General features: G+C 39.8%; 1 protein-coding gene across 10 annotated transcripts in view; it reads right to left on the reverse strand.

The window, feature by feature from the left end:
• The window catches only part of ZMIZ1 (zinc finger MIZ-type containing 1), a 364,045-nt gene that overhangs the window by 189,846 nt on the left and 155,494 nt on the right, over positions 1 to 18,705 (reverse strand). The window lies entirely within an intron of this gene.

Below are 18,705 nucleotides of genomic sequence, written 5' to 3' on the forward strand. Positions count from 1 at the left end.
ATCTCAATTTTGGGGGGAAAAAAACTGAATCACAAAATACCATATCCAAACCCTCCAGCTCAGGATGTCTCCATACATTCACACTTACAATGTTTTAAGGTTCAATTCTCTTCTTCCTATGAAAGCATCACGCAAGATTTTCTTGTTTGTGAGAATTTTCTTTCAAAGGTTCATCAGTCTCCATAGTCACGGTGGAGTCTCCAAAGCCACTCGGGTAGCTTACCCCAGTACCAGCAAACAAAATAAAGTTAGTAGGAGAATCTTTTTAATGCTAAACCCAGGAGTGCCCTCTAGTGAGACTCCACAGGGAGCATCTATGACTAACATTTGTCAGCTAGCACTTCTTTATCTTCATAGGTGGTCTGATCTCTTGGGAGTATAATTATTATAACGTGCTTCCCATAATGCAACATCAAGTACGGGAAAGCAAGAGCAGACCGTGTGGGTTTACACAACACTGATGGGCCAGAAAACTGGCACTGACCGGCTGGTTAGGGAAACCCCAGAACCAATGCACAGTTGCAGAAAAGTCCCATCACGTACACGCTGTAGCACTACAGAAGGGCTATTTGCACAGTAGCAGGGAATGCCTAGGCTCAGCCACAGGGGTAGTTAACATGAGTAAGAGTTTAACAAACAGACATCAAACACAAACTCATCTAACAATATTTGCCCTCTTATTATATGTTTTGAAATGCTCGTCTCTGATCTTTCAACCTGCTTTATTCTGTTGTTCATATTCATAAGATAAAACTACTAAAACTGGAAATGATACCTAAATGAACAGACCCAGACACCACCTAAGCAGATAAAATGCAGCGCACACGATCAAACAGGCAGATTGAGAAATTCAGCGTCCTGTTGTTTCATACTATAAAACTGCTGACCCATCACCAACTTAAGGCAACCCTGAATCTTGTAGCGTGCCTGGTAGCAGTGCTTGCAGTGTAAGCCTTAGGGTGTTTTCTGACTTAGAGACCATTTTTTGTCAGCTCATGATGGCAGTTCTTTGTAGGGCTGAATAACTTGCATATCCATCTTTGTTGCATCTAAATAGAAACATATTCATACTTTGGAAGTCGTGGATTAGCAGCGCTTCCCCGCCCCCCCCCAACCTGTTTGAGGTTTTCAAGAAAGAAGTGGAAAGCCATAATCTTTTGGCCTTCAAAAAATATACAGAGTTTTACAAATAAAGAGGAAAGGGACAGAGCAAATTATGTATTCGAGGCCACAGCATAATGGAAGTAGTGGCACAGTACTGGATATTGATAGTCTGGCACGCACTAAATTTAAAGAGACCAAGAGGTATAACAACACTGAAGAAAAAGTCATGTTGTGCTGTAGGTGGGCAAGTCAGAGAGAGCACAGTAACAGAATCGCAGGGGTCGCTGTTTAATAGGAGAAACCATCTCTCAGAAAAACTGTTTACTAATTACATAAGCAAAAATGACAGCAACAGTACGCAGAGTACAAAGAAGAGAAAGAGAGAGAGAGAGAGAAAGATTTCATTTTACAATGGGAAAATGAAGAATTGTTCCTGAGATAGGATCTTGGAGCATGTTTTTGTTGATAGTTAATTTTCACTAACACAAGACACTCTAAGCAAGAGGCTGCTAACATAAGAGTTCACAGAGTTAACTATAATATATAACCATAAAAGAAAGAACAGATGGAGGAGAAATTTCTTGCTTTCCTTCACATATCTGTGAAGCGTTTGACTTCACACACATCCCAGGCTAGGTATCACAACTAAAACTAAATGTGATGGCTCATATTCCTAATAGGATACAGTGGCCTTCACCTTTAGGTCAAGAGTTCAAATGCAAGCCCAATCAGTGGTGACCAAATGTTGTCACCATCTGCCTGTTTAGTGGCCTAGATGAGAAGAGAAAGGTTGCTCAGCTCAGTCCCATTGTTAATGGGCAGGTGTCTCCATCACAGAAACAACCATCATGAGTGTCACTAACTGGAAGTTGAGTCAGAGAGGTCAAGAACTGAATGGACATAAAACCTGAATTAATAGATTAAAGAGTCCCTCTAGATAAGGGTCAAGGCAGCTGTGTGCTCGCTGTCTAGATAAAGAGCATTTCAGTCTTCAGGGCTTGCAGTCACATGCCTATCACTGAATGAAATTAATTTTTAAATGGAAACAGAATTGAATAAAACGATTTATAATTTGATTTAAATTTAGCTATTAGGCTGGTTCCCATTTTCTTTAGCATCAGCTGGAGGTACACAGAAGTGTATGCACATCTGGGGCTTATACAACTGCACTGCTAAGTATCAGTAGCCTTCTGAATGTTCAGAGGTGTTCAGGTCCTCCAGCTTGACAGGTAGCAGACGCGGCCACAGCCACGGCTATTTCACAGTGTTAGTGTGTTTCATGCAATAGGCTTGAAAAGCCACCTGGGCTTTTAAGTGTTGAGATTGGTAGTGACAGCACTAGAAAGGTGTGCTGGTTTTTACTGAGATAATAAACAAAAGGGAATCCATATTTTTTTCTTTTCTTGCAGAATTTGATAACTGCAAATCAAGAGTGTTAGCAGAGCTATCTTAACTAAACTCTTTATATTGATACTGATAAAAAACTCTTCTTAGCTTTTATTCTGCTGCCTATTTTTAATTCCTTTATGTACACTTGTATTTCTAACAGTATCTCAAAATGCTAAGACTTTATAGACTTACTCCAAAATGTTTTTCTTTCCACTACACATACATGTATTTTTTACTTCTGCTTAGATCCACTGAAATCAGATGATAATTACCTTATTTTGATTCTCACAGTAAGTGTTGTGCTGGAGTCAACAACGAAGCAGGAAGATGTCAGATGCCCAGAGAAGATAGCTTGAAGCATCAGCTTTGAAAAATTCTGGGCTGATCGTAACTTGGCTCTCCTCCCTGCCAGGAGAGGTAATCTGAGCTCTATGCAATTTCAAGCATGTATGTGCATACGTATCTTTGGGAACATTAACATGAGCATGAGGTTCGTCCAAGGAGGAGGAGCTTACTCGGGCTTGCCCAACAATTCCCGTATTATCACAGGTCATGAAGCTGTGCTTTTCACAAAATCAGATATGTCTCCTTGTCATAGTATACAACAACAGCTTTCAACACCACTTTGGGAAACACAAGAGTGCTCTCTTCTACCCTGCAACTCCCACTGTTTCTCACCACTGTCTTATTTGGAGCATGCTTTTGGATGCTTTCCATAATTCATAAATATAAATATTATTTAATATGAATATTTAAAACAAAAGCAAAGCAAAAATTCTTACTCACAAAGTTTTTTAAAAAAAAAAAAAAACAAACAAAAAACCAAACAAGAGAAGGACATGGCAACTTGTTGTTAGTCTCTTTACAAAGTCACATTAAATTGCAGTTTATGTAATTCTCACCCAACGCTGACACACCCACGCAAGTAAACTATATTTTCTTGAGGTAGAAAGGAAACAAGTTCTACTCCCATTATTTTCTTTCATCACACTTGAAGGCAGTAATGGAATTCCTGGGAAATAACTGTCCTCCATAGATTATACCTGTGTTTGGCAAGGCACACGCATAGAAGTGCATGGGGTGTGAAGGTATGAGTCAATACAAGTAAGTTAGGAGAGGTCTCAGTAAACAAGAAAATATTTTGGACGAGTATTTATCTCCAATTACTATCTACATTCCAAAGAAGACTGAGAAGTAGCAGCAATGGGCAATGCCTTCATTCTGATAGTGTCAAACAGTCTCCAGGATGAAATGGGTAATTTCAAGAAAATGGACAACTCCTCTATTCATTGCTTGTCCAGATAACCACCAATAGGTCAACTGTGGAGTAACAGCATATTATCATTTATGCCCAGGCCATGCCTACCACTCGGCCACCACTTAATTTTGTTTTCCCTTACTGAAAAGCTTCCTTTCCGTTAGAAAGGAATTCCCATCTCTTTACCCTTCAACTTCTGTGATACAATCCACGTGTCTAGTAGCTTCCTAACAAGTTATGGTCTCAAAGTTATTCACATTCACTACAGTTGAATGGATATACTCTGTTTCCAGCTTCATCGCCAGGCTACAATATAATCCTGGAGAAATACTTTTCGTTTAGTCCCATACCTTGTTTATTCAGACTGCCCCTTTGGGAACAGGAACAATCTGGTATTTTAAGACTATCAGACACAACTTGGCCACAAACTGTTGTGAAGCCTCCTATGCTCTACACATAAAACATATCCTAAGGTTCTCTACTAATTGTTATACTAGAAAATAAACTCACAAGTTACTGGGATAATATGCAAAGAGAATTGAAATGTTCCCACAGGTTGACATCTTCATTGTCACCTCCTAGACATAAGCAGTGAAACCATGAGTGCTGTCACCATACAGAGGTAACAACAGAGTCTGCTGGCTCCCATTTTATTCTGTGATGGATCAGACACAAGTACAATACATGGAGTAAATCCCCTGATGCCCATGAGTCAAAAATCATGACATGGCTGCCCGTTTCTGCAGAAGGCTAGTTTCAATGATCCAGATTATCCCTTCCTATTACAAGTTCCTGGGGACTGGACACAGCAGCCTGTTTTGAAGAGTTAGGAGCAACTTTCTTCTATTTCAACCAAAGAAGTTTGATGATGACGCTTTAGCATTGCCCGCCTTCTTCAGAAAGGGCTTCTCTCTGGACACTCCTCCTGAGTGTCCTCAGGACTGAGCGCACTGGAACGTAACATGGAAACTACTGAACCCCACTGAAGCAGTAAGGCAACCAAACAAGACGGGATGTCACTGTAATCAGGAAATAAAAGTGATCTTACTGCCATGTTTTGGATTGTTTAGCTTGCTGTGCCACTTAGAACATACTCAGCATGCCTTGCTAAAAAGAATCACTGACTTCATTCTCCAGGTCATGTTTAGCAAAAGAAGGAGAAACTTCTAATGTTTAGAACTGCTCCAAGTTAACTATTCTTTTTACTATTCTTGCTGTTCGTTACCCAAAGCATCAGAACATTCTAAAAACTGGTAACTAATTCCCTGCTAAAACATGAAAAAAAGGAGAGCACTCAAAAGCTGCCCATAACTATTTTATCTAGTTAAGTAATTTTTCAGTGAAGCTACTGAATTACAAGCTCCACATCTAACCAAGATCTCACACAGGAAAATGAAGTATCTGTCTAATGACTGCTTCTGAGGCACACACATCCATCATCTTACCCAGCTGTTCAACCTATAATGCTATCTCTTTGTACTCTGCCTCTGTATCAGATGAGGCTTAAGCTCACTGAGGTACCAACACCAGAAAACACAAGTAGAAAGCATGAACTGCTGAAGACACAGGAACCATGTCCTGAGCCCTGTTAGTCATTTGTACAGAAGGGTGAGGAAGACTTCACAAAAGGCAGGCCCTAACTATGCTGTATAAGCACCACTGTTGAGGAACCTTAAATATTTCCATTCAAACTCCTCAGAAAATATAGCTGGAAGTACACGACCAAACTGCCCACTATCGGTTCTCAAAAATTCTCATGAGGCACAATGCTCATCAGTATTGATCATATTGTAAAGACAGACAGAGCAAATCCTGGTCCATTTATAAAACTGCACAGATAGCTGTGGATCACTCTCTATGGCAGTGATAAAACAAGAGGGGATCCAAAGCCTTAGAACACACTGGGCTTTCACAGAATAATAGTAGTATCACCAACAAGAAAATAAAAACCTTCATTTGCGTGTGCCTCTTGGCAACTTCCATAAACAAAAGCAGAAAGGAAGATATTGCAGCATTGTACCTTCAGAGCAGAGCCACACCTATTGAAGGCTACAGTCAACAATCTGGCAATAGCCTCCATTATAGAAGTGAGAAGAAGTTTTTGCTATCTAGTTTAGATACAACTTCGTTAATTTATGTGTTTTACTAAGATGATGACAAATCTAATTAACGGAATTCATGTGGAAGCTTAAAACTGTGTGTATATATGAAATACACAGATGCATATATACACACAGATAAAATTAATTGCAATTTTCTGAACCTGCCTACCATCTCGGCCTTGCAATGACGGCATTCTCTGTGTTATTCACCACTTGTGTTAGATGTGTTTACCTTTTGCCTTTCAGTTTCAGCAAATCCATCTTTGTACTTATGCTATAAAGCGAGACTAGAAGGTGTTTGATTCTCCTCTGTACTATTCCTTGCTTCATATTCTCCCCCCCGCCCCATTCCCATTTAGTTGTCTTCTAAACTCAATACGTTGGTCTTTAACTTCTCTTCATCCTTCTGACTACTACTTCTGTTGCCAGGATTTAAATCTTGACTACCCTGTCTATTCATAACCAATCAGAAAATAAGTTTTATCCTACGAATATTTCCTCAGTCCAAATTCATGTAAGTTCTAGGTGAAACAGCCTTGTACTTCAAGTATTTCTCCCCATTCTGAAAAAAAAGCTACCCATTATACTAACAGAAACTTTACTGGTGAAAAATTCACCTTCTTACACCATTCCCATTTTGTAAGAATGATTAGCATAGGAATATGCCTTTGTGAACAGCCTGAAAATACACTGTATTATCAGTGATACATATTGCCAGTACGACATCACTGTTAAAGAGTTGCCTTGACATTTGCAACTGATCACTAATTATTATAACTCTTTACATACACAGGCTATATAAAATATAGGAGTGAAAACAGGTGAAGTTTGACACAATCCGTCTTCAAGACCAGCTTCCCAAGATAACAATTTTCCTATTATTAGCAAGGGGTTTGATCTCTCTGTCACAAGGGCACCTTGGCTCCAACTCCTCAGCTGGTACAGAGCACAGTTTATGTTATCACACTGACTAATGTGCCTGAACAGTAGCAAGTTGTGCATCTTATGTGTTGTTGCAACTTTCCTTTTCTTGAGCCACCTAACATACAAAAATAAATACATAGAAGAATTTCTCCAGGACCTCCCAGAGAGGGATTCAGCGATCCAGCTGATCACTTGAGGTAGCCTCCAGCCAGAGTGCTCACTTTGGTAAAAGATGACACAGCCTTCCATAAGCAATCCCATTCCTCAACCTCCTCCTGCCCTTTCCCTCCTGTTGCTGCGCTGGCTGTTTGCAGTGCAGCCTCTGCACGTGACGGCTATTGTCAAATCCAACACAGGGGCCAGGAGAGAGCCTTTCATCGCCCCACCACTCTCAAAAGAAACCTTACAAGCACACTGCCAACACAATACGGGACCTGCGTTTGCTCATTTTCTTGCCTCTGCCTCTTTGTGTCTCTACATGTTAGAAAACGCTGAGATCAGAAACTGTACTTCAGTCATAAAATTATTATTTAAATTTTTGCATAGGACTAAGGAGAAAAAACAAAACCAGTTACACATACCAGACAAACACACATACATGCGCCTCATCTCTAATTCAAGGCAAGCATTTCACAGTCAGTTTCTTGGCGTTTTATGTGAATATATATTAAGTCTAACCGGGTTTTATGTTGAATATGTCAACCATGTCATGCATAAAGCTGCATATCACAGTCTTTCACGAGCAACAAAATGGTGAAACAAACGTATCGGGGCTCCTGACCACCTTCAAGCACCGTCGAGTAATCTGTGGAGGCTCACGACCAAAGTCATGCCATTTAGCTCTTCAATAATAACCTCGGACACGCAAGACGCTCCTTCTCCCCTCAGCGTGAGCTGCTGCAGCAGAGCCTGCCTCCTGAGCGGGGACACGGCCGCCTCTGCCGCGGGCACGCCAGCCGTACCTGCCCTGCCCTAGCCAACCCGTCCGTCGGGCGCCCGTCGCATGACTGCTGGCACTGCAAAAGCTCTGCACATCAACCCCACCACCTCCACTGCTACGCCAGGTTGTGGGCAAATTGTGGTGTGTCTCTTCAGCTCTCTCTACATTTTCTTTTTTTACCTTAAGAATCATCTTTCATGCTACGCCACCAGGCAGAAAAGTTTAAGATTATGATAATTTTCTGTTATTCTTCTCTGGCCATGTCTGATACTTTCTTATCTGCATTTCTTTTGCTAAAGACATTTGCTGATCTTAAACCTGGCTTGAATGAATAGCAATTGTTCCCTTCTGGTTTTGAAGGTACTTTGTTTGTCTACCCCATTCACTGGCCTGAAATCAGCAAGGCCTCAGATGGCTGTTGCTATGGCAACTCTGTTCATTCAACACTGGCATATAATGAAGACAATGTGTTTTCCATTTAGATGAGTTTTAGAGCAGAAGAGAGAAGACTCCTGCTTAACAGTCCCTGAGAATACCAGGGTAATATAATCAGGGTTTCTGTAGTACCAGTAAAACCACGATGTGCGACTGAAAGAGGGAAAGAAAGAAAGTTATGTTGATATTTCACAATAATTACAGCACCAGGCAAATTAATCAACAGTGTGACTGCATTTCTTTACTCTTTAAGACCTTCTTCACCGTGAATAATACAGAAATAAACATTTTGCTCATACTTGTTCCTAGCGCAGTGGCAATTTGGACCCTGCTGACCTGCTAATAAAGACACCTAAGAGCTTCTCTCTCTCCCCCCTTGCTTCCTTAAGCAAAGGGGCACTTTGAAAGCACAATTAAGATGTGCGGGTATGCGGTTGTTTTTAAAACAAGTTTTCATGAACAGCAATAGGCAGAACTACCAATGCAACAACTTTCTCTGCATCGTCTCATGTGCGGGGTACTGGCCACACAGGCTACATCCGCAAAGTGGAGAGGGTCCCTCTACAGCAGTGCTGCAGATCCACGCTACTCGCAAAAACAAGGAACAGACTTATTAAAGAAAGGGGTTTTTGAATACAGATACAATTCACTTTTCACATCTACGCCCTAAGTTTTTCTACCTACCTCAGTTACATTAAAAACAAGTGTAACTAAGCGCGTGTCAGGAGAGAGGAAGGAGAAAGGGCTCTGCTCACTGGGAAGAAGGCACATGGGGAAAAGCTGCTCCTCTCGCCCATTGGGGCTTGCCGTGCAATTACTGCTGTGTACCGTTACCGAGAGCCACTACTGAACAGAGATTCTTACAAACACAAATATTTCCAAAAAACATACACCACAGAAGCTTGCTTACTCCTTTGCTCCACAAAGTCCGGACGTTTCCTCCCTCTCCCTGTTCTCCTTCCTTCTCTCTTGCTCTCCCACAAGCCTTTTTCTAACTTTTTATCTGGTTACCCTTGTGGCCTTCACTCAAGAAAAGAAAATAGGGATTTTTGAGATCCCTGGCAATAACAACAACAAAGAGGAAAATGGAAACTAGACATTATAAGTTCTTCTATTTACAGTGGAAACAGTGACTTGAAAAGATTTCTCTTTTCCACTGTTTTTGCAGAGCAGCAGGGTGCAAATGCTTCCTGAGGGGAAAGCCAGTTTTCCAAACTCAAATGAAGTCCAGTGTTTTAAAATTCTTCAAACAGGAAACATCGTGTTTTCAGTTGACATGCCCTTCATTTAATCAGGTTATCTCCTCCTTATTCCACTCCAAGAAGATGAGTGGGTTTGGAACTAAGTTTTTTTCTTTTCTTTTAGGAATCACATTTATGTCATTTTTTTTAAATGGCAAAGTAAGAAAGACTAACCTCAAGCTGGAGTAAGGATACAGGACCTACATTTATCTACATTCAAGTTTTTTTTCCATTGCTGAAGTTAAGATTTCTGGGAGTAGGAAATGGCCCGTTTTAATACACAGGAGGCTCTCCTCACACATGGAAGGGTTGTGGAATCAAAGTCGAGAAATCCTGGTTGTTCTTGGTGATTTCAGCCTTTGCATAACAGCAATTTGTAAAATCATGCACATTCACTGCGACATGCAAACTGTCCCAGGATTTCAAATAGCTGTGCCGCCGGCTTGCTTAAAATTTCTGAAAACAAAACATAGTATTCTCCACATAGATATCCACGGTAAGACATCTGATATTTCCAATTATCTCCCAAATAAAAGGTTTACGCAGGCAGAGCAAACTAATATTTCTCTGTTATCCAAGTGAGCTGGGCTTTGATGGGTTGTAAAACTTGGTGACTACCCTTATATTTTGTAACACTATGTAAGGAGGAGGAAGATATACGTCAAGATCTGTGTTTGTTCCTTTGCACTTCTACAGCTGAAGAAAGCAGTCATGTTTATGTCTGTCAGATCTTTTCTGGCTCTTCACTTGTGCTGACAGCCTACAGCCTTGCTTCAGTTCCTACAAAGCTCAAAACCTGCAGCTGCACTAGCTGGCATGCCTTTTCTCGTTCCTCCCCTCCACCCCTTATCTTCCCCCCTGCACTCCCCCTGTCTTTATTTCTAACTTTTTTTTTTTTGTCTAGATCAAAAGCATATAGTCACCAAGCCTGACTGGGCTCCAAGAAGAGACAAAGACTGAATTTTAAGGCACGACTACAGATATGTCGTACATGCACACACGCACGCACACTTTCCTCTTCTAATTTCAAACAACCAACCCCTATTGTGAAGACTGGCTATTGCAGTGATCTCACTAACTGTCAGAATACCAAAACACCAGCCATCATTTATGCAAGGAAGACAGCAATATAAATCAAGACAAGTCCAGAGTGCTTGAATGTAGATTCATTGTCACTTCAGACCTTGAGACGTAGCTCTCTGGCTCCTGCCAACTAAGTCAAGATTCAAGGTTACAAATCCCCAGATAAAACGATGGACAAACCCATTTTGTAATGTCAGCCCAACTGAAGGGTAGCTTTGTTTAAACCCAGTAATGCAAGTTTCTTAAAAGTATTGTAAGAAATAACACCAGTTCTTACAGAAATCCCTGTATTCCCTACAAGTTACAAAACCACAACCAGCTTTTTAATTTCAGGGTCCACATGAAGAACTGTATTACAGAGTAACTGTACTGGCAAATGAAGTTATGTTGAAGCTTTTGAAGCGTTAGAGGTAAACTTCACAATTACATTCAGGTCAAACTATTCACTAAAGGATTCATTTGTTTTCTTTCCTCTTCTCTCCTCTGGAGACAAAACTTCTGTAGAAACAGTGGTGAGTGGGGCAGAGCTGTAAAAGAGCAGTACACATACCAGAAGAGCAGAGCGTGCAACAGCAGAGGGTTCAGAAGGGAAAATTTGCTGTTTTTCCTAGATCCACAATGTCTTGGTTAATCCACACCGACAAGGCAGCAGCAGTAAGCACTATTCCCTCAGAAACAAAGGCAATTTCAACAAGATTCAGCAACGAATGTGCTGTGTACTTCAGTATCACCTGTCAGTATTTGTACCACACTGGCGTCTCAAGGCTCTCAACACAGACCAGCACACCAGCGCAGGAGGTGCTGCAGGGGCCTGACTGTAAATGTGAATAATCCCACGAATATCAAGGGATTATTCTCCATGGTTCAGCCATCTCGGTCTTTGCACGCAAGGTGGGGGAGAGGATAAAGTGGCTCTGCAGCTTGTAACGCAACATGTGCACATCCAGCCACGCGACACAAGGATGGCACCAGCCTGCAGCTAGGACCACGTCCCCTAACAGGGTTAGTTTAGGTGCAAACAAGCCTAAATTAATTCATACATCCTCATGTGCAGAGCACCCCTCCCCTCTGGCAGCCAAGGACCCTGTGGCCTGCAGTGTAGCTGCTGAGCCAAAGTTAGCACGTCGGGCTTCTGCGCCAGTGAGAGTTCCCTGTGCCATGCTGCCAGCAGGTGAGGAGAAGGGCAACAAATGCCCGTAAAATCTTCTGGGCTTATTAGCTTATGCCCTGCACAAGAAGGGAAATCACTGGAAGATGTGGCACAGTAGGGTTGCTGCTCTTTGAGATGTTTCAGATTCCTAACTCTCTTTACTCCTCCAAATTCATGAGCCTGTACCTTCCTCAGCAGTGATGCTGCTTCTGTAAAAGGCCTATGGATGCATTCCCTGTGCTGAGGGGAGCAGGGGGAGAAGCCCCCAGTCCCAGGCTGGCAGCAGGAGATGAAAAGACAGAAAACACTGTATCTGAATAAGCAGCAGAGGCAGGCACAGAGCAAAACATGGAAAGATGGAAAGCTGCTTAGCAGGAAAAGTGGCAGCGAACCCCTCAAAGATATGCTGGGAATTCCTAGTGTAGATGATAGGAGAACTGAAAAATTCTTATTTATACAAGCGAAAGGAAGTAATTTATCAGCTGTTTATTGCCCTCATTTCATCTACTTCTATGACACTGTGATAATGTGTATTGGCTTATGATCTGTCCCAAAGTAGCAGTAGTAGTTTTTAGATCTGCACTAAAACACTGCAGGTTCTTGAAAAGGAAAATATTTTCTTTACATTTTAAAAACTATTTTTCCTTTTATCATCTACACATGTATAGCGACTAGCAAACTGCAGTCAGGTCATAGGTGGGGTGCCTCCTAGTAATATCGTAAATAACTGAAAGAATTGTTTCAGCGCAGTTTGAACAGGGAAAATGGATATGTTCTTTTCACTAATGCACTAATAAGTGGCAACAACAACAGAAGCAGCAGCACACATTTGATGATTCAATGTTTACAAAATTACAATGGTTGCAAAAATTGCCAGGGAATTTTTAAATTCAGACCAAAAAAAGTTTTCATTTAAGAAGTTTCAACTCTCTCTAAGCAAGCTGATTAGCCCCTAAATGATTAGGCTCACCCTGCGCTGGTTTTGTTAGAATGAACTGCTGAATAGAGAATACTGGCCTACTGAACGTCCACCCAGAATATGACATGTTCAAGTAAAATTAATTAGAAGTACTTTGTTTTCCATCATATTCAGAAACATAGATGTAATTTTTACATCATAAATTCTTCCTCATCTCAGGAGAAATTACTGAGCAAATTGGAAGCTATTTTCAACCAAACAACAAGAATTTTCCTTAAAATTATATAGATACATAGAGAAGTCAACAGGATCTAAGTCTTCATTAGGTAATTAAGTAATTTAAATGTTAAGCACAAAGTTCTTAATATTCTACATTCTTGCTAACCATAACATGAGAGTCACCATGATCATGAAAATTTTGAGCAACAGATTATTCTTTTGTAGAGAATGGGATTTACTCAGGTAGATGTTCAGTAGCTCTATGTTATTCCTTCTGTGTTACAATACCATGCACCAGCTCATGAGTGCTGTCTAATAAAGATATTACAACACTAGCAAACATCATGGCTAAACTAAGTCCTAATGTAAACTACTGTTAGAGGGGTATTACATCGTTTTCATTTGCTCTGCGAGTTGCAGACTTTAGGATAATAATATTGCTCGGTAATAGTGATAGCTTAATTTCATGTTGTAACACCCTAATGACTTTATTGTTTCACTCCCATTCCAATTCCAATAGCTATTACCATTTAAACACCTGTATTATCAAAGTGTTGTGGTTGAGTACCTTCTGGATAATTTACTTCTGTTACAAAAGACCAATTCAAAGGAAAGCTATACATTTCTCTAACTGTTGCACCATTTATCTTTTTAGCATAAGCAGAATCCATCAGAAAAGCATGTGTTGATTAAAACAGCCAGCCTACAGTCATACTTCAGTTCATGTGCAGGATATATTTTCTTCAACATGATGATGGGAGAGAGGGAGGGAGGGAAGGGGAGGGTGGGGGAGGGAAGGGCAGGGAGAGGAGGGGAGAAAAGAAGATCAATTTTTACTTTTGGAAGCATTTCTAAGAAGTTTCCAGAGCAGCAAGTTTTTGTTACACACAATTAAGAAAGCTTCTCAGAGAGAGATGTCCAAGTACTACATTTAGGTCAATGGTTTACCAATGTAAGAATTAACTGCTTCCTCCATGGAGGTAGGCAACAGTACAAAGATCTTAATTTAATGAGTGACTATTAGAAGTCAAATTCTTATACACTTAGTGATTTGGATACCAAAAGAATAGGATAAACTATAAGAGTAATATACAACTTATCAGACAAAATATACCCTTATCAGTCTTCAACAACATTAGATGACCAGACCTGCTCAAAAAATTCTACTCTACTTGCCATTGATAAACATATTAAGATTGAGTTAAAATGTCTTATCTTTAACTTTTTTTTTTTCAAAAAGAGGTTAAACTTTTTTTTTTTTTTTACTTCACCCTAACCAACAAATAAAGTACCTCAGGGAAATGGTAAATCACTATTAAAAAACAACCAATGCTTAAAAAGCATTTTCAAAATCAACTACTTTCCAAACAATTAATTTACTGAAATTTCTTTCATCGCAATCTATTTCATAAGGAATCTCTCATGGGAGCGATATGAAAGTTTGAAATACTTGCACATCAATGACTTCTAAAAAACAGCTGATCTGAACTGGGGACTCTTAGGGCTGGTGACCCCAGTACAGGTAAACATCTCCTATATGGCAATACATACTATTTAGCCTTGTTATGAAACACCATGAAAGTTCCGTTGTACTAAACATACTATCTTTTTGCCCTTTTAAAAATTTTGGGGTTAAGATTTTAATGGGCATAATAAAGCTGTGGTAAGTAGGTTCCCTGTAGCAGTTATGTTTGGAAAAAATCTCACCTTAACCCTTTCTACTCCATTTTGTACTCTTTGGTCTTGCTTCGGGACTCAAATGAATCCGATTTTTAGACTGTTATCCATATAAGTGAACAATCTGCAATTGCTTTAATTGCACATGTTACGTAAAAATACTATTAAAGATCTACAAGGTACCATAAGGAAGCTGTACACTGAGATTTAACACTAAAAGAAAAAATAATTAAAAAAAAAAAATCTCTTTTCTGACCCAAAATATTTCAGGCAAGCCGGACAAAATACTGCACTCTGCTGCTTTTCTGAAAAATTTTCCATATTGATATTTACCAACAAATACATACTAAAGCTCTGTGAACTTTTGCAGTTAGTATGGAATGCAGAGAAGCTTTTTTAAGTTGGAAGTTCTCCCAGTTGAAACTTCCATTAAGGATATTTACACACCTTCTTATGTAACTTTTTTTTTTTTCAGGTATGTAAATGAGGGGTTTTTTTAATAGAAATAGAAAATATGCTTGTGCTGCACCATCATGAAATGTAAAGTCTAACTCTCTCTGGTTAAGAGGTATCCAAACTATGTCTATGTATCTCCAAATATCTGGATAATATGTAAATAAAGACCTCAACCGCCAACCTTCAAGTTCATGTTCTCTTTTTGCCAATTCCAGTAGGAACCAGTAGGACTTTGCCAACCCATCCAGCTAAAATTGGTTCTGAATACCTCCAGCAAACCAACTCCAATTAAAAGACTAAGGTCAGTGTTTGTAAAGTGTATGTATTACTGACATACTTACCCCCTACGTGGATTCTTATTCTCATTCAACCAATATAACAAGATCAAAAAAAGTTTATGTGATTTTTAGTTAGTATTTTTCATGTATTTAAAGAAAACACAGCTTTAAAAGACAAGCATATTTTGAGGTCTACCAGAAAAAGCTCATCTCACTGACAACTTTGTTGTAGAAGACAGGATAACTCAGAGCATTTATTATTATTTATTATTATTATTATATATTATTATTTATTAACTCAATGACTCTTGAGTTCAAAACCTGTTTGTGGCACTGACTCACAACATGCTGTTAGGTAAGTGGCCTAATTATTCTGTGCCTTATTTTGTTGCGGGTGAAATCTTTTCTATTAGAAATGCTGGAAAGATGTTTTTGAGATCAAGGGACCAAAATCCCTTCCGAAAGCATTGAACAATAGGCTTGCAGTATCTGAACATGGAAGTGGAAAGCAACTTATCAATTTGCTACGATTAAATTCTTCCTGACACAAAAGGGAAGAGATTTATATTTTTACTGAACTATGTGCTCAAGAGTTTCATTTTTGGTTTTAATCTCTTTCACATGCACTGTCATTCAAGTAATTTTCTTTGCTATCATCCACCAAATACGTTGGGAAAGGACATAAAGAGGTTAGAAAGATGAAGAGAGGGAAAAGAAAAAAACATAAGCAATTATTATTTCTATGCAATACTCAAACCTTGACATTGATTAGTAAGTCAGAATCAATAGTAATTTCTCCCATATATATTATTATTGCCATAGTATAAAGTCTATTTATTATTTCCATAGTCCAATACCCAGACTTATTCTCAAAACAGAAGGATGCTTACATTTCAGCCTCTTCTAATTGATAGTATTGACCAAATTATGGTGGTTCATTTGTTCTCCTACACAGAAAACAACTGTGCTGTGGTTATAAAAATAAAGTTACATTAGCTTTTAATTTCCATTTTCAAAGGTATGTTTATGGAATATTTAAATTTGTAGTAATTTTTCCTAGCAGACATAATGACTAGTGTGTGTTCTCTCTTGTGCTCCCCATTTGCCCACCCCATACACCCTGAACCTGCATTATAATTATAAATTTACATTATAATTTAGGTATGTGTGTGAGTGTCCGTGTATAATAAATGGAATCACTAACTTAACACAGAGGAAAAACTTCCACTGAATTTCTTTGCTCGTCCTAAGAAATGCATGAACTTCATTTGGACCATGTGAAAGGACCAGGATGTGGGATGCAGCCCAAAGATCTAACTGGAGAAATCACTTTTAAAAATACTATTTCTACTATTATAGTAGAAAAAGTAATATCGCATTTCTTAGGAAGAGAACTTGTTTAATAAGGATTTTGCATTTCATTGGAACATTACAAAGGTTCTTGACGAAATTCATATGCAGCGAATTAATTACTTGAAGCAACCAGCACTTAAGCAGGAAACTTCCCAAGGATGCAACAGCAAAGCATAGTAACATGTTTAGTCTGACATGGAGTTAGGCATAAGCTCAGGCTCAAGAACCATACTAGAGCCTCCACATGCTGGAATAATTCACATCTGGATGATAGATTTCCAAAGGGAGAGAGGGGGAAGCGGGAGGGGGGAGAGGAGAGCTTTGCTTAGGCTAAAAAACACTTGCTTCTAAAGGCAAAACATATGGATATCAGCAAACAGCCTCAACATGAAACTCAAAATGTCTCTACTGAAAATAACATTTTGGTGCAGAGGAAATCTACAAAACTCTGCATCAGTTGACTCTGGTAAACCAATCTTGTTCTTTCTCTGTCTCAAATTCTTAACTTGTACCCCACAGCAAAACCCCTCCATCTCAGCATCCAAAGATTCCCACCAGTTGTGACTCTCAACCCAGAAGTAACCTGCTTAACATTCAGCTTTGCCAACAACTGTGCAAGGAGACAGCTGCCTTAAAAAAAAAAAAAAAAAAAAAAAAAAATCACTAATTTAGTTCACTGTTGTTTTCCTGAGGTCAGTTCTAATTATTTTCCAGCATGGCAACTTTAAGGAAACTAGCACATACTGAACAGTCTCCTACAAAGAAAAAACAGGAATAAATTTCAAGGAAGGCATCACATCCAATTTTGCAGCTTTCTGGTTCTCTCCAAGCCAACTCAAACCCTAGATATCAAAGTGCATTTGGTAGTTGGTTGGCACCATGGCCGCTGGGGACAACCCAGGGCTCAGCAGGCTTCCCCTGATGGATGGTGGAACGCTACACGCCAGTACAGTCATCTCACCCACATCTCATCCACCCAAGAGGAAGCCCTTAGACACACCACCTAAGTGTGTGCAGGAATTTTTGGCATCTGGAACACAGCAGTATTCAAAAGTTGCAAGTGCATGCAAATATCTTCGTTCTGATAAAAATCTAATTGTGAGATTAAAACACAAGGTAAAAAACTAATCCTGCTTAGTAAAAATACTTGATGAAAGTGCACATAGTGTTTTCCATTTCTCGCTTTTTGGAATAAACAGCAACAGTACAGTACATGCCTCCAGAGGAATAAAGCCAGACAAAAACTTTGATTTTTGTCACTCTCTCAAATACTCTTACAGCACTTCAGCTCTCGCATGGCTTTCTTCCCGGCTACAGCCAGTTATTGCTGGAAGGGAGCTGATAACGTCTCGTGTTTCTCAAAGCAAAGCAAGCCACCTAAGCTCTCACTAGTAGCTAGCCTGTGATCAAGGCAGCACTGAGGAAAATGATGTTCCTATTTAAAGCAGCAAGGTAGAAAATTTACCTCATGTATACTGGCCAGAGAAGATTTTGGTATACATACTAATAACACCCAAAGACCAGTTTAGTCTAAGATTCAGTGAAGCCTGGCCAGAGATGACAGACACAATGCAACAGATGAATATGATTATTAATAAAGTTCAGCATAACCTATCCATTTGCAGAGGTTATTAACCACATGGCAGCTTACGACGATGCAAAACAACGCTGCCAGTTCGCCCAGTAACCTCCCATGCCGCACGCAAGGCTGCGCCCCGGCCCTGCCAGTCCCCCGACCCCCCCCCCCCCAGCATCGTGCAAGGCAGCCTGGGCACAGCAGCCTTAACCAGGCTGCGCACCTCCTTATCTCCCACTAACAGAAACCTTGTTTGGGGGCCACCAGACATAACAGAGCTCAAATCTCACTCGTGAAGTATTCCATGGTTTCTCATGGAGAAAAAAAATTATTTAGGAGATTCATTTCCCCTTTGGTGTGCCCAGACTGTCACACAGGTTAGTACCTTCAATGAAATGTTAAACGCTTTCCAGTCCTGCTCAGTTTGTTCCAACCTGATTCTCTGAAAATCACATGGAGAGTTTTCAGCTGTAAGCATAATTTCTTGCACTGTATTATTTAATTACTGTAAAAGAGCTGGTCCCTGATAAAGCACTGCACTCCCTAATTCTCTTCACTCATATCTGACCTTCCAAGTGAAAAGATAAACAAAGGAATCATT

The sequence above is a fragment of the Harpia harpyja genome, chromosome 10 (genome assembly GCF_026419915.1).
Source record: "Harpia harpyja isolate bHarHar1 chromosome 10, bHarHar1 primary haplotype, whole genome shotgun sequence".
NCBI classification, from domain to species: domain Eukaryota; kingdom Metazoa; phylum Chordata; class Aves; order Accipitriformes; family Accipitridae; genus Harpia; species Harpia harpyja.